The following is a 16,081-nucleotide window of genomic DNA, read 5'->3' as shown; positions in this document are numbered from 1 at the left end:
AACTGAACAATGAAATCACTTGGACTCGGGAAGGGGAACATCACACACCGGGGCCTATCATGGGGAGGGGGGAGGGAGGAGGGATTGCATTGGGAGTTATACCTGATGTAAATGACGAGTTGATGGGTGCTGACGAGTTGATGGGTGCAGCACACCAACATGGCACAAGTATACATATGTAACAAACCTGCACGTTATGCACATGTACCCTAGAACTTAAAGTATAATTATAAGAAAAAAGAAAAAAGAAAAGTTGATAGGGTTCATCTGAAAAGAAGAAAGGAATGGAATACTTAGGACAAAGGTAACTACATGTCATGTCTATTTGGGGTCTTCGTTTGATATTACATAGAAATAACATTTCTGTTTTTTGTTTTGTTTTGTTTTGTTTTGTTTTCTCGGTTTGGTTTGGTTTTTGACAGAGTCTTGCTTTGTCACCAGGCTGGAGTGCAGTGTTGCAATCTTGGCTTACTGCAACCTATGCCTCCCAGGTTTAAGCGATTCTCCTGCCTCAGCCTCCTGACTAGCTGGACTACAGGCATGTGCCACCATGCCTAGTTAATGTTTGCATTTTTAGTACAGACGGGGTTTCACCATGTTGGCCAGGATGGTCTTGATCTCTTGACCTAGTGATCCACCCGCCTCACCCTCCCAAAGTGCTGGGATTACAGGCGTAAACCATCAATAAATCACATTGCTAAATCACATTTCTATTGATGTCTGGCACACAGATAGAGTAGGTTTGACAGAACTTTGTATATATGTGTATATATGTGTGTATATATATAAATACACAAAACATTTATATACATAAAGTTTATATAACGTTTATATATATATAAATATATATATAAAAGATTTATGAAGTTATACATTAAAAAAGTTTATATGTATTAGAGGCAGATTGGAATGCTAAATAGTATCTTTTCTGAATTGCTATGTCCCTGAAGTTGTAGTTTAAATATCTAAACTTTACAATATATCATTTAAATAAAGTGTATATCACACTTTTATACTCTAACACTAAAATATGCTAAGTATATATTTAGACTTTATTTTTATATTTTTAATGCTTCAGGGTTCTTTATACTTTTGTAAGTATATATATAAAGTTTATACCTATATAGAGTATGCATATATATAAATTCTCTGTGTATAAATTCACATATATAAGTACTCTGAATATTTATAAACAAATATAAGTATCTAAGTATAAGGATATATATACACACACACACCCCTATATATATATATATACACACACACATACATACATAGACACAAACACACATACATACACACTCTAATATGACTGCTCGAGCAGCCATTCAAAGGCAAGAAGTAGCCAAGTATAATGAGCTTGAAGTCAGCAGAAATACCTGAGATGTACAAATAAGGTACTGATGCTGAGTGCAGTATAGTACTATCATCAACCTCTATCTCTACCCTAACCATATAAAAACAGACTATTATATTTCTCTGCTGGACCCTACAAAAAGGTGTCTGAAAAGTTCTTTTCAGGGACCCCAAAAATAGGAGCAATTGAATTTCTTTGAACTGTCTTTACTGCAAAGCTTTGTTACCATAAAGACTTTTATGCATGGGTATGTACTGAATAGCTGGGATTACAGGCACCCGCCACCATGCCCGGCTACTTTTTGTATTTTTAGTAGAGATGGAGTTTCTCCATGTTGGCAAGGGTGGTATTGAACTGACCTTAGGTGATCCACCTACCTTGGCCTCCCAAAGTGCTGGGATTACAGGCGTGAGCCACCGCGCCTGGCCGCCTTTCCTGGATTTCTGTGTCCCTGAATTTGTAAATTTGATTTTGATTCTGAAATTAAATACAGTGAAATAAGAAGTGAAATGTGAGGCAGAACTGGTCTAGTGATGAGGCCAACAGCAGTGATGTAGTTTTCCCAAGCTGAGGATTGGAGATGGTTACAGGAGCAACAGTGACATTTCTGTCCAATTTCCTCATGTGGTGTTGGTAGTATGCTTTCTGTGAGCTCATCCATGAATCTGCATCTTAGCCTTTCTCGTGATTCTGTAATCCAATTTATACCCTCAGGAATCACTCTATGCCTGCATTTTCTAAAGAGGCACCAACACTTTGAAACTGAACTCTGACAAATGTATATAGTAAATGTATTTCCATCACTACCTACAGGCTGCCAAGGGATAGGAAAATTAGATTACATATGGTACAGGGAAACCAAAGTGGATTGAGCTATCACAGTGAGGAGAATATACAAATAAAAAAGAGAAATCAAATTTAACATGGGTACATGCCACAAAGAAAACTTGTATACACACTAAATATGTCAGTTTTCTGAATGGAATGTTGTCTGTGGCTGTCTGGAGCCCACAAATGTTTCTTCCAGCCTCACTGGGGAGGTATTATAATTGCCACCTTTCATTGTTGGTATGTTAACAGGCATAGTATATTCTCCTTAATATGCACATCTCCTCATTCTCTTTGGCTTCAATGATGCCTCCCTACTCTGTCAGCCAATTATACGTAAGCCACAACAAGCTCTCATGACCCAGCAGAAACTCTTCAATTTCAAGCTTAAAATCATGATTTTCCTCTTCTTCTCATAATGATTCTTCAGGTTTATTGAACTTTATCTTTGACAAACAATGCTTTTTGTAGTCATTGTTTTGCTTTTGCTGTTTTACCTCTCCTCCCCAGACTCACAGGCTACCATGCCTCCCTGCCCTTTACTTGTCTTCCTTTTTGGTGTATATCAGATAATCCGCTATTTTCACTGTCGTCTTTGCTACGAGAAGGGCATATTTAGTTTGTTCAGGACAAATTGGCCTATCAAATGTGGAATGAGCATTTATCGCATCATTACAATAATTTTATGAATACACTTCTAGTTGGTTTGTTACAAGTCAACAAATTCTACTACTTTTTTCTTCAATCCTGAGAGAACACAGGTCTTTCTGTCTCCCTAAAACAATCAAGAATATCTTATGTGAGCTTTTCCCCTTCCTTTCTGTGTGAAAGTCAATATGATCATACATTCTGCCCTGCTTTTAAAGCTAATTTTTCATCATAGTACATGATTCTTTCTCCTTCATTTTCCTCTGGGATCTTCTTTTATCTTTTTTTTTAATCTTTCTCATTTATATTTGCAGTTGTTCAAATTCTATTGGCTTTTACATCCTAATATGTGTAAATAATTCCAAGACTTCATATTCCTGAAAAACAAGTAAAAAAAGGAGAAAACAAAGAATATTTAACACTCTCAATTTATAATAGGAATGTGACAATACTGAAAGATTACTCCGTAAGTAGCAAGTATGGTGGTTAAAGAGGGATGTCAATGAGACTGGAAAGGTATCTGGGACTCGAGTAAAGAGGAACTGGGACAGGGGCAGAGGCAGGTGTATGGGCCCATATGAATGGGAAAAAGAGAGAAAATGAAAGAATAAGGGCAACAGGACAGTAGAATGACAGTGTGCAGAGTGACAGGATTTGATGCTATGTGGCACAACACTTTGGCGGGAAAGAGAGTTATAGAGGGCTGTTTGGAAATTTTGCTTTTGTTTTTGTGAAGTAATTATATACGTATTTGTTTTCTACTGGACACGACATATATTTAAGACTGGATAAATGTTCTGCTATGTTTGAATTCCAAATAAATTGTATTTAATACCAATGCAGTGATTCTTACACAATGACTTAGAGCTCATGATATCTTAGAAATTATCGTAATTCTAACATAATTTAATGCAATTACTGCTCTGATTAAATATATAACACATTTCTACAAAAAATATACTTTAAGAAAGTAGAATTGTCACCATTTGGTGGGAATGGGGATATGAATGATAGATACTTCTTTTCTGTATTACCGGTTATAAGACAGTAAGCTTTTATATTTTCATAAGATCAGTTAGAAAATGTTGCTGCATCAAAATGGCAGCTGTTCATCTCAATCTTTGTTATATGATTGAGAAGTTAATCCATGAAACCTCAGTAGTAAAGTAAGGCTGATGCTTAATACATTTAATTACCCCAAAAAATGGAATAATTTAGGTTGTGAAACTGTGGCTACATTAAGTGATTTTAATTAAAGAGAGAATTTGCATAGGCAAATAGTAATTATGCCAGTTGAAATTTAGTCAAGCCACTAAGGTCATCTGAAAGTGCGGTCCCTAATATATATGTAGGAAACAAAGTGGTATGTGACTATATTTTTTTTCTGAATACCCAAAATAGCATATGTAAATTTACATTTTGTTTTATCAGCAAGCCATGATAGAAGGAGAATCACATAATCTCTATTTCTTACAGAGTCTTCCACTTTAAGCATTATATGTAAACATTTCCTTGAGAACAGCACTGTTAATGAGAAAAAATAAATCCTGGTAAAAGAGATTACTAGGTCACTCTGATGACAACAGATATTGCGAAATAAAGAAGGGATAGGTAGTGAAAAATTAAAAAAAAAATTTGCTCTGGTTTTTGTTTTGCTATGTCTAGTAAAGAAAAGTATTTTTTCTTTGCAAGAAAGGAATAGATACAGCATCTTAAAATTGCTGCTGCCATGTGACATCTTAAAGCCCTAAAACTATTTTATTTACATATTTTCCTTCATATAGAATGAGTATCAATTAGTTTTAAATGATTTCATATGCCAATATTAGGTAAGCTAAAGAATGCCAATATTAGGTAGGCTAGAATGCAAAACTCAGATATAATTTTATATAAGTAAATGAAGATTTTCTGTATGAAAAGCCTTTTTAACCTAGAATAATGAGCACAGCAGTCAAGATGGGTGATGGATGAAAGTGTAATCAGCTGGCAACTGAGTTCAGGATATAATTATGTTACTTGTATAAACGTGTTATGGTGGCACAAGGTAAACCAGGCTCTGACAGGACAGGTAGTTTATCCAAAAGGGAATTTGAAATTAAAATGTCATAATACTTGTAAAAATTATTTTAAATGAACTGACACATTTCAAAGTTGCAAATGAAAAATTTTCTAGAATATTATTTGAACTTATAATTGCTTTTCAACATAAGGCTTTATTAAATTATTGATTAAAATGCATGCATTATCTAGATGAGCTAGCTGCACCAATCTGGTTGCTACAGTAGAGTCACAACAGTATTAATAAAACAGGTCTCTTCCAGCTTGTCCCTATCACAAGCAGCATTTGTTTCAAGGCCAAGGACAGAAAGTTGAACCATCTTTTCTGTAGCATTTTAAGCATACATGAAAGAAGAAATTTCTAGAAATAATAAAGTTGAAAAATGATTATCAATTATATATTAAGAATGTCTCTCCATTTCTATTCATTCAATGAGCTAATAGAAAGAAAAATGTGTTTGGGTAGAAGTTTTCAGATCTAATCTCAAGGAAGAAATAGTATGTTTTAGATGAATAAATCACAAATGAAAAATGCTGCCTAACAATATCTGTATTATTTACCTGATTATTCTCAAATATGATTCCTTATTTTGATCACCTTCATACTTAGTTAACATTGCTGCTGAGTATACAATAAAATTTTTAGTTATTTAAAACAATTATAATTGACATAATTTTGCATATTTATGGGGTACAATATTATGCTTTAATGCATGTATACATCGTATAATGATCAAATCAGAGTAATTACCACATCCAACACTGTAAATATGTATCGTTTCTTTCTAGTGATAGCATTTGAAATATTTTCTTCTAGCTGTCTGGAAATGTGTACCACACTGTTATTAGCTATAGTCACCCTACTACGTAATAGAATGCAATAACTATTCTTCCTGTTCGACTTTAATTTTATATCCTTTGATCAACCTCTCCCAGTACACCCACCTTCAGCCTCCAATCCCAAGTCTTTGGTACACACTATTCTTTTTTTCATTGATTGATTGATTGATTGATTGATTGAGACGGAGTCTCGCTCTGTGGCCCAGGCTGGAGTGAGTGGCGCCATCTTGGCTCACTGCAAGCTCCGCCCCCCGGGTTCCCGCCATTCTCCTGCCTCAGCCTCCCGAGTAGCTGGAACCACAGGCGCCGCCACCACGCCCGGCTCATTTTTTGTATTTTTAGTAGAGACGGGGTTTCACCGTGTCAGCCAGGATGGTCTCGATCTCCTGACCTCGTGATCCGCCCGCCTCGGCCTCCCAAAGTGCTGGGATTACAGGCTTGAGCCACTGCGCCCAGCCTGGTAAACCCTATGCTATTCTCTACTTTTATGAAATCAACTTGTTCAGATTCCACGGATTTATGAGATAATCCAGTGTCTTTCTGTGCCTGGCTTATTTCCTTTCACTTTGTCTTCCAGAGTCAATGTTGCTGTGAATGACACTAATTCATTCTGCTTTATGCCCCAAATAGTATTTCATCATATAGGTAATACTATACCGTATACAGTGAAATAGTATTCCATTGATTACATACATACCTACATACATATATAAAATATGCGTGTGTGTATATATATATGTAGGTAGGTATGTATAGATTTAATCAATGGAACACCATTTCATTGTATATGGTATAGTATTACATATATGATGGAATACTATATGTATGTATACACACATACACATTCTGTTTATTCTGTTCTGTGTGTGTACACACACACACATGCATACAATAGAATATTATATATATATTTACACATCATATTTTCTTTATTCATGTGAGATGGGCATTTAGGTTAATTCTATTCTTGGCTATTGTGAATAGAACTGCAATAAGAATACAGATAATTCTTTAACAAACATATTCCACTTCCTTTGGATAGTTCTATTTTTAACTTTTTAAGAAACTGCCACACTGTTTTCTATAATGGTTCTGCTAATCTACATTCCAATCTACAGTACATAAGTGTTTCCCTTTTACCACATCTTTCCCCAGGTTTGTTATAATTTGCCTTTTTGATAATAGTCATTTTAGCTAGGGTGAGGTAATATCTCATGGTTTTGATTTGCATTTTTCCAATGACTAGTGATATTGAACAACCTTTCATATATCTATTGGACATCTGTTTGTCTTCTTTTGAGAAATGTATACTCAGATCTTTTGACCAACTTTTAATTGGATTATATGTGGATTGATCTTTTGTTTGCCATTGAATTGTGTGCGTTCCTTATATAAATTCTGGATTTAACCCTTTGTCAAATGTATAGTTTGCAAATACTTCCTCCCATTATGTAGGTTGTCTGTTCATTATCATGATTGCCGTCTTTTAGTTTGACATAATCCTATTTTTCTATTTTTTTGCTTTGGTTTCTGGTGCTTTTGAGATTTTGTTGAAAAAAAGATCTCCTAGCCCAATGGTCTGAAATGTTTCTCCTATGTTTCCTTTCATTTTGGAGGTCATATATTTATGTCTTTAATCTATTTAGAGTTGATTTTTGAACGTAGTGAGAGGGGCTTTATTTAATTCTTCTGCATGTAAATATTCAGTTTTGCTTGTGCCATTTTTTTAAGAAATGATTCATTTTTCAATGTGTGTTTTGGCACCTTTGTTGAAAAGCAGTTGGCTATAAATGTATGGATTTACTTCTGAACTCTGTATTCTGTTCCATTAGTCTATTAATCTATTTTTGTTCTAGTACTATGCTGTTCTGGTTACTATAGCATTGTAGTGTATTTTGTAGTCAGGTATTGTGATGCTTCCAGCATTACTTTTCTTCTCATGATTGCTTTGGCTATCCAGGATCTTTTGCATTTCCAAATGAATTTTAAGGTTTGTTTTCTATTTCTGTGAAGAATGCTATTGTTATTTTCATAGGGATTACATTGACTCTGTAGATTGCTTTGGGCAATACAGATGTCTTTAAAATATTAATTCTTTCAATCTATGAACACAACGTATCTTCTTATTGATTTGTGTTTTCTTTAATTTCTTTCATCAACATTATCTAGTTTTCATTGTAGAGATGTTTTGCCCCCTTGGTTAAGTTTATTTCTAGGTATTATTCTTGTAGCTATTGTAAATAGAATTGATTTCTTGATTTCTTTTGCAGATCATTTGCTATTGATGTGTACAAATGCTGCCAATGTTTGTATGTTGATTTTGTATTCTATAAACTTTACTAAATGTATAAATTCTAATAATTTTTGGATGGAGTCTTTAGGGTTTTTATATACATAATAATATGAGAAAACAAGAGCAATTTGACTTCCTGTTTTCTAATTTGGAAAATTTCCCATTATTTCTTTCTCTTGCCTAATTGCTCTGACTAGATCTTTTAGTACTAGGTTGAATAAAAGAAATGTAAGTGGGCATCCTCGCCTTGTTACAGATTTAAAGGATGTTAAAATCATAAGACGTTTTTGTTTGCCTCATGGTAAACATGAAGCAAAAATACTTAGTAGAGTAAAAATAAAAAGCAAGGAATTAAAACATATTACCAAAGAAAATAACTTAATCACAAAGTAAGATGAAAAGAAAAAAGAAAGAAAGGGAGTAGTTACAAAACAACCAGAAAACAATAAAACGTCAGCAGTAAGTTCTTACCTATCAATAATAACCGTGAGTGTAGATTGACTAAATTATTTAATTAAAAGTCATAGAGTGGCAGAATAGATTAAAAACAACAAAAATATATTAAAAAAACAAGACCCAAGCTGCCAACAAGCAACTTACTTCAAGTATAAACACATAAATAGATTGAAAATAAAAGAAAGGGATGGAAAAAGACACTCCATGCAAATGGAAACTAAAAAAGAGTAGGAGTAGCCAGACATATTGAATAAAACAGACTTTAAGTTAAAAATGATTTTCAGAAAGACAAAGAGGGTCATTGTGTAATGATACAATACAGCAAGAGGATAAAACAATTGTAAATATATATGCACCCAATATTGGAACACCTAAATATATAAAGCAAATATTTACAGACCTAAAGGGAGAGATTGACTGTAATACAAAAATTACTAACTTCAACACTCAACTTTCAGCAATAGATAGATCGCCCAAACAGAAAATCAACAAAGAAACATTGAGTTAAACTGTACTCCAAATGGACCCAACAGGCATTTACAGAACATTCCACCTGAGAACAGCAGAATACGTATTCTTCTCAATAGCACATTTAAAAATTATCCAGCAGGAATTATGTTAGGCCACACAAAAGTCTTAACAAATTATAAAGCTGAAATCATATCAAGCATCTTTTCTGACCACAATGGAATTAAACTAGAAATTTATAAGAAGTGAAACTTTAGAAACTGTATGAATAAATAAAAAGCAAACAACTTGTCCATAATCAACCGGTGTAGCAATAAACAATAAAAAAGGAAATAAATTCCTTGAGACAAAAAAAAAAAAAAAAAAAGGAAATACAGCATACCAAAACTTGTGGGGAAGATAAAAGCAGTTCTAAGAGAGACATATACAGCAATAAATGCTTAACTGAAAAAAGTAGAGGGATCTGAAATAAAAAACCTAAGCTTACACCTCAAACAACTAGAGAAACACAATCTAAAGCAAAATTAGTAGAAGAAATGAAATACAAATGATCAGAGCATAAATAAATGAAGCAAAAACTAAAAAATACAAAAGAATAATAAAGAGCTGATTTTTTGAAAAGATAAACAATTTTTCTTAAAAAAAAACTTTGGCTTACAGGAAAAAAGAAAACAAATATAGTAACATTTAAATTATTGATCTTTTTTATTATTACATGTTATTTTTACTTTTTTTTTGTTATTCCATCAGTTACTTCATTTGAGAAATCTGGATTCAGTTAATTGGGAATACTTTTCTATAGTAGTAGGTTAGCTGCATACTAATTTTTGATTTTCAACATATTTTTAAAATGTGACATTTTGTTAAATCATCAAAACTTATAAAGATAGTATTCATAATTTTGATAAAGGAGATAAAGGTCTCAGAAATAGTAGCATTAAACATCAATATATAGGATTTCTTAATTGTGAAACAGACATTTGACCAAAGGTTTTTTGTTTTTTTTTTTTTTTTTTTTCCCCAAATGTTCCTTCTTCTCTAGAATACCACTCATTCGGCAAAATGTCAATGAATCTTGTTAGATCCCCACACTAGTTTCAAAATAAAAATAATGACATTTAAATCATAGCAACTAACTTGCCAAGCCTTGGGAGTAGTTTAATTACTAAGGTCCACACCAATGATTTTGGATTGTTAAAAAGGGCATAGACCTCAGGCATTGCTTTTTTATTTTATTCTAATGAGATAAAGGCTAACTAAAACAGCTGTATAATGAGAAAATATTTGAGAGTTTTTTTGTAGTAAAAGTATTGATATCAGAAAACAATTAGTTGTGAGTGGAGAGGTGGTTGGAATCAAAGTTTATAAATTTCTACTATAGCCAAAAATAAAAACCACTTTATGTTTTTAATATTTACCTCTAATGTTACACTAAGTCTTTAAGATCTAATGGTATTAATTAAGAAGGAATTAATCATCTGGTTATGGAGTCACTTTCTTCCTTTATCAAATCAGTGCCTAACAGATTTTATTTGATTTGCCTCTTAATTGTAATCTTACTTACTCAAAAGTGCTTGTTTTTCTATTCATAGAATTAACTAAATCTAGTATTTTACAAAATTGTACAGTTTTCTAGGGATTGTGTGAGAAGAAAAGTTTTCAGTAAGAAGTAATACGAATGTTTCAGCTCTGTCTTTTAAATATTTCAAAAATATTTTTACATTTTTAACATATAAGGACACAACAGCAATGTTAAGAGACTAGACTCTATATAAAACCAAAAGTCAGTTTCCAACTCATGTGCTTTTATTTGTATAAATGCACGAAGTCCCCAAGTATTTCAGAAGAATACAATTATTCATGTTATGAATCAAATTATGATGGGGTTAAGTAAAATTAAAATTCATGTCCTTGGTAAACATATTAATTCAAATCTTGCCATGTAATTAGAATGCTGAATTATTAGATGGAGATTAGATGAATTTTTCTTGGGTGAATGAATATTCACTATAGATCCCAAGACACGTTCCAATTTCATCAACATTCTAAATGTGCTCTTATCTTATCACTGTGCTCTCCTGATTTATAATATTTTCCTTAACCACACTTACTATATTTTAACAAACTCTGTGTCTATCATTTACTTTATTGAAAGTGATGAATTAAGCTCAACTTTTTTCCTAGTTAATTTTATTCCACCTAATACCCCTTGCTTTAACAACTGGGAAGGGAGTTGTTATCCAAATATTTTAAATATATGAATATGCTGGAATGTAACTAAAATCACTATGCAGTTACTTCCTTTCAAAATGGTTCAGATTTCAAACAAACTGTTAAGAATATTTAACAGAATAACTAAATGATTTAACTTAAAATTCATTAAATAATACTGTGAAACAGTAAAAAGAATTCTACATATTTGGAAAATTTATAGACATGCCGTTCATACTTGCTTAAAATCAAATAGTTCATGCAATGTACTAATTTTATTCTGACTGGTACTATTTATACATTTTAATTTATGGATATCAAGTAATTTATGCAACTTAGACACTAATATATTAGGAGAAAAGTAGAATATCCATGATAACTTTAAAATAAAGCAATGTTTCAAACTCACTTTCACATCAGCGAGATGACATTAATCTTTTTTTTTTTTTTATTTTACTTTAGTCCCTGGAAATACAGATCCAAACTAATATTATTTTGGCTATGTTTCTGCATTAGTGATTTTTTGACAGATAAACTGTAATATAAAATTACTGGAATACATGATTAGTATGATGTGGAATCAGGAAGCCTAGGTTCAAATACACATTCTCACACCCAGTAGAGTAAGACTTTGGTAAGATTATTTAATTTTATGTTAGTTAATTTTATATTAGTTTTCTCACATGCAGTACAAAGACAACACTGGCTTCCACTTCTGAGAGCTCTTACAGAGAGACTGAATACGTTGTTACGAGTAAAGCACTTAAAACACCTCTCCACACATTGGTACTCCTTAAATAGAAGCTATTCTTATACCACATTTTATGATTTTCAAATCACTTGAGATTTTTGCAATATACATGTTTCAATGAGGAAAACTTTTTTTACTGCCCTTATACTGTGAAAGGACAAATGTTGGAAACATTTCCAAGATGGTAAATAATTTTAGTCTCAGAAAGGACATTACTGGTACTTTTAGAAGAGGCTTAGTGCAAAGGCATTTCATTTCTAAGCATGAGTTCTGATTTTTCTTGTGTCACAGTGTTATATAACAAGCAAATCAACTCAAGTCTAATATAATTTTGAATGTAAGGTAAACATTAATGGTAAATATAACTAAAAATAAAGGAATAAATGTGTTTATCTCAACTGGTGTCTGTAGTTTTGCTATTTACTATACTGAAATGCAATATGTTGGTTGGAGAAAAAAGTTCCTTTTTTTGACAAACTGAATATTTTATGAATTGCATTTTATCACTAAATCTGAATGGATTTTTTTCAATATAAATTGAATTAGATACCACTTGACTAACAAATAGATGTTCTGGAGAAAATTAGCAAATTTTCATATTAACGTAATTTGTAAACATGTAAATAGGTATGCCTTTCAGGAGAAAACTCTGGCAAAATATATGCTTTTGAAAATCTGTCAAGAAAAAATAAAGGAAATCAAATGTGTATTTGGGCAAAATACAAATACCAAAGTTATATCAAAATTTTAATTCAAGCAGTACTCACTTTTCACAGTCCCAGTACACATGGATTTTCATTACTAAGTTTTAGTGGTTTAATTACATAACACCAGTGCAACAGCAAGAAGGTACAAATTTCAGCTACCACAGTATATTAACTGAGTAATTCCATGAAGTACAAACTTTGCTGCTAGCTTTTCAGTCCAAAATTCATTAAGTGAAACCAGATGTACATAATAATCACCAAACATATCACTTACTCCAAGGTCTGCATATCTGTAATTCAGTTTATATACAAATAGCAAAGCATACAGTTGTGCTGTTTCCCTGTTCTCAGTAATAAATACAGGTGATATTTTATTGAAGAAATAATCAAGAGAAAAAATTGGCCAACAAAAATAAGAGTGCACAAAGAAACAAAGTGTGATAATTCTGGTAGTAAAATTCTAATCAAATGCAAATGAAGCTATAGAAGAAACAGACTGACCATTGGTTCTGGGAATGTTGACACTGCTACTGTTCAAGGGATTTTAATATGGATGCTGAAGTAGTTAATGAAGGCAAAAGTATTGACATAAATGAGGAGGGAAAGTTTCAATAAAAAAGATGATGTCCCAAAGATAGTGAATGCAGGAAATTTCACAGTAAGGACCATCTTGAAGATATTGCACAACATTCAAACAAAAAAAATTAAATGTTGGAAACTTACCCAAATTTATAAAGAGTATGATAACTGACCAAGTTGTGAAGAAGATTCTCATTTCATATTGTGCATTATAAGAAGGCAAACACTGTTCAAATTACTCTTGATGAGATTTTTTCAAAGAAATAAGACAATTCTCAATGTTTCTAATGTAGTATATAAATATACAAAATAAATATTAGATTATTTTTTAATTTTCCCATATATTTATCACCAACAATAAGAGAATTTTAATGTTCTGACACAATTGTTTAAAGGTAATTAGATAATCCTCTTTGTTCATTGGTAATTAAGATCATTTTGCATGTATTTAGCCTGTTTCATCCATTTGTAGTCTTGTAATGTCACATAAATTGAGAACTGCCTATACTTATTATTGGTTATTTACAAATGAAGAATTGATATATTTATTGCTTACAATAAACATACATTATTTTTGGTAAATATATGCATATCAATAAAATAATATATTGTATATGTATATGTATTCATAGATACATATTGTATTAGTCGGTTCTCATGCCACTAATAAAGACATACCCAAGACTGAGTAACTTTTAAAGGAAAGGGGTTTAATTGCCTCACAGTTCCACATGGCTTGGGAGGCCTCATAATCATGGTGGAAGTTTAATGAAAAGTAAAATCACATCTTACATGGTGGCAGGCAAGAGAGTGTGTGCAGGGGAAATGCCCTTTTATCAAACCATCAGATATCATGAGACTTACTCACTATCATGAGAACAGAACAGGATAACCTGCCCCCATGATTTCATTGTTTCCCACTGGGTTCCACCCATGACACATGGGAATTATGTGAGCCACGATTCAAGATGAAATTTGGTTGGAGACACAGCCAAACCATATCATTCCTCCCTTGGCCCCTCCCAAATCTCATGTCCTCACATTTCAAAACCAATCATGCCTTTCCAACAGTCCCACCTATGAGCCTATAAAATCAAAAGAAAGTTAGTTACTTCCTAGATACAATGGGGGTACAGGCATTGGGAATACACCCATTCCAAATGGGAGAAATTGGCAAAAACAAAGAGACTATAGGCCCCATGCAAGCCCAAAATGCAATGAGGAAGTAAGTAAATCTGAAAGCTCAAAAATGGTCTCCTTTGATTTCATGTTTCACATTCAGGTCACACTGATGCAAGAGGTGGCCTCCCATGGCCTTAAGCAGCTCCACCTCTCTGGCTTTGCAGGGTACAGTCCTCCTCCAAGCTGCTTTCATAGACTGGGGTTGAGTGTCTGCAGTTTTTCCAGGCACACGGCATGAGTTGTTAGTGGATTTACCATTCTGGAGTCTGGAGGACAGTGGCCCTCTTCTCACATCTCCACTAGGCAGTGCCCTAGTGGGGACTCTGTGAAGGGGCTCCAACCCCATATTCCCCTTCCACATGCCCTAGCAGAGGTTCTCCATGAGGGCTCTGCCCTTCAGCAGTCTTCTGCCTGGACATCCAGGCCTTTCCATACATCCTCTGAAATCTACATGGAGGGTCCCAAACCTCAACTCTTGACTTCTGTGCACCCACAGGCTCAACACCACATGGAGGCTGCCAAGGTTTGGGGCTTACGCCCTCTGAAGCCACAGCCTGATCTATACCTTGGTGCCTTTTAACCATGGTTAGAGTAGCTGAGATGCAGGGCACCAAGTTCCTAGACTGCACAGAGCTGGGAGGTGGAGAGGTGGCGGGGCGTGGGCCACAAAAGCATTTTTCCTCCTCAGCCTCGGGGCCTGTGATGGGAGGGGCTGCTGTGAAGACCTCTGACATGCCCTAGAGACATTGCCCTCATTGTCTTGGTGATTAACATTTGATTCCTTGTTACTTATGCAAAATTCTGCAGCAGGCTGGAATTTCTCCTCAGGAAGTGTTTTTTTGTTTGTTTGTTTGGTTTTTTCTATTGCATCATCCAGATGCAAATTTTCCAAACTTTTATGCTCTGCCTCCCTTTTAAATGTAAATTCCAATTCCAAATCATATATTTGTGAATACATAAAACTGAATGCCCTTCAAGTCACCACTTGAACACTTTGCCGCTAAGAAATTTCTTCCATCACATCCCTAAATAATCTCTCTAGTTCAAAGTTTCACAAATCTCTAGGGCAGAGCAAAATACTGTCAGTCTCTTTACTAAAGCATACAAAAAGCCACCTTTGCTCCAGTTCCCAACAAGTGTCTCATCTTCACCTGAGACCACTTCAACCTGGACTTTTTTCCATGTGTCTGTCAGCATTTTGGTTGAAGCCATTCAACAAGTCTCTAGGAAATTTCAAACTTTCCCACATCTTCCTGTCTTCTGAGCCCTCCAAGTCTCTAGGAAGTTCCAAACTTTCCCAAATTTTCCTGTCTTTTTATCCCTCCAAACTGTTTCAACCTCTGCCTGTTACCCAATTCCAAAGTCACTTTCACACTTTTGGGTATCTTTACAGCAGCACCCTACTCTCTACCCACCCTATTCTCTACCACCCTACTGCAGTACTAATTTAATGTATTAATCATTTCTCATGCTGCTAATACATACCAAAGACTGGGTAATTTATAAAGGAAAGAGGATTAATTGACTCACAGTTCCATATGGCTAGGGAGGCCTCACAATCATGGCAGAAGGCAAATGAGTAGCAAAATCACATCATATGTGGTGCTGGCAAGACAGCATATGCAGGAGAACTGCCCTTTTATCAAATCATCAGATCTCATGGGACTTATACACTGTCAGGAGAACAGCACAGGAAAACCCTG

Source organism: Theropithecus gelada, chromosome 2, assembly GCF_003255815.1.
Source record: "Theropithecus gelada isolate Dixy chromosome 2, Tgel_1.0, whole genome shotgun sequence".
NCBI classification, from domain to species: domain Eukaryota; kingdom Metazoa; phylum Chordata; class Mammalia; order Primates; family Cercopithecidae; genus Theropithecus; species Theropithecus gelada.
Note: the sequence above shows the minus strand (reverse complement) of the source record.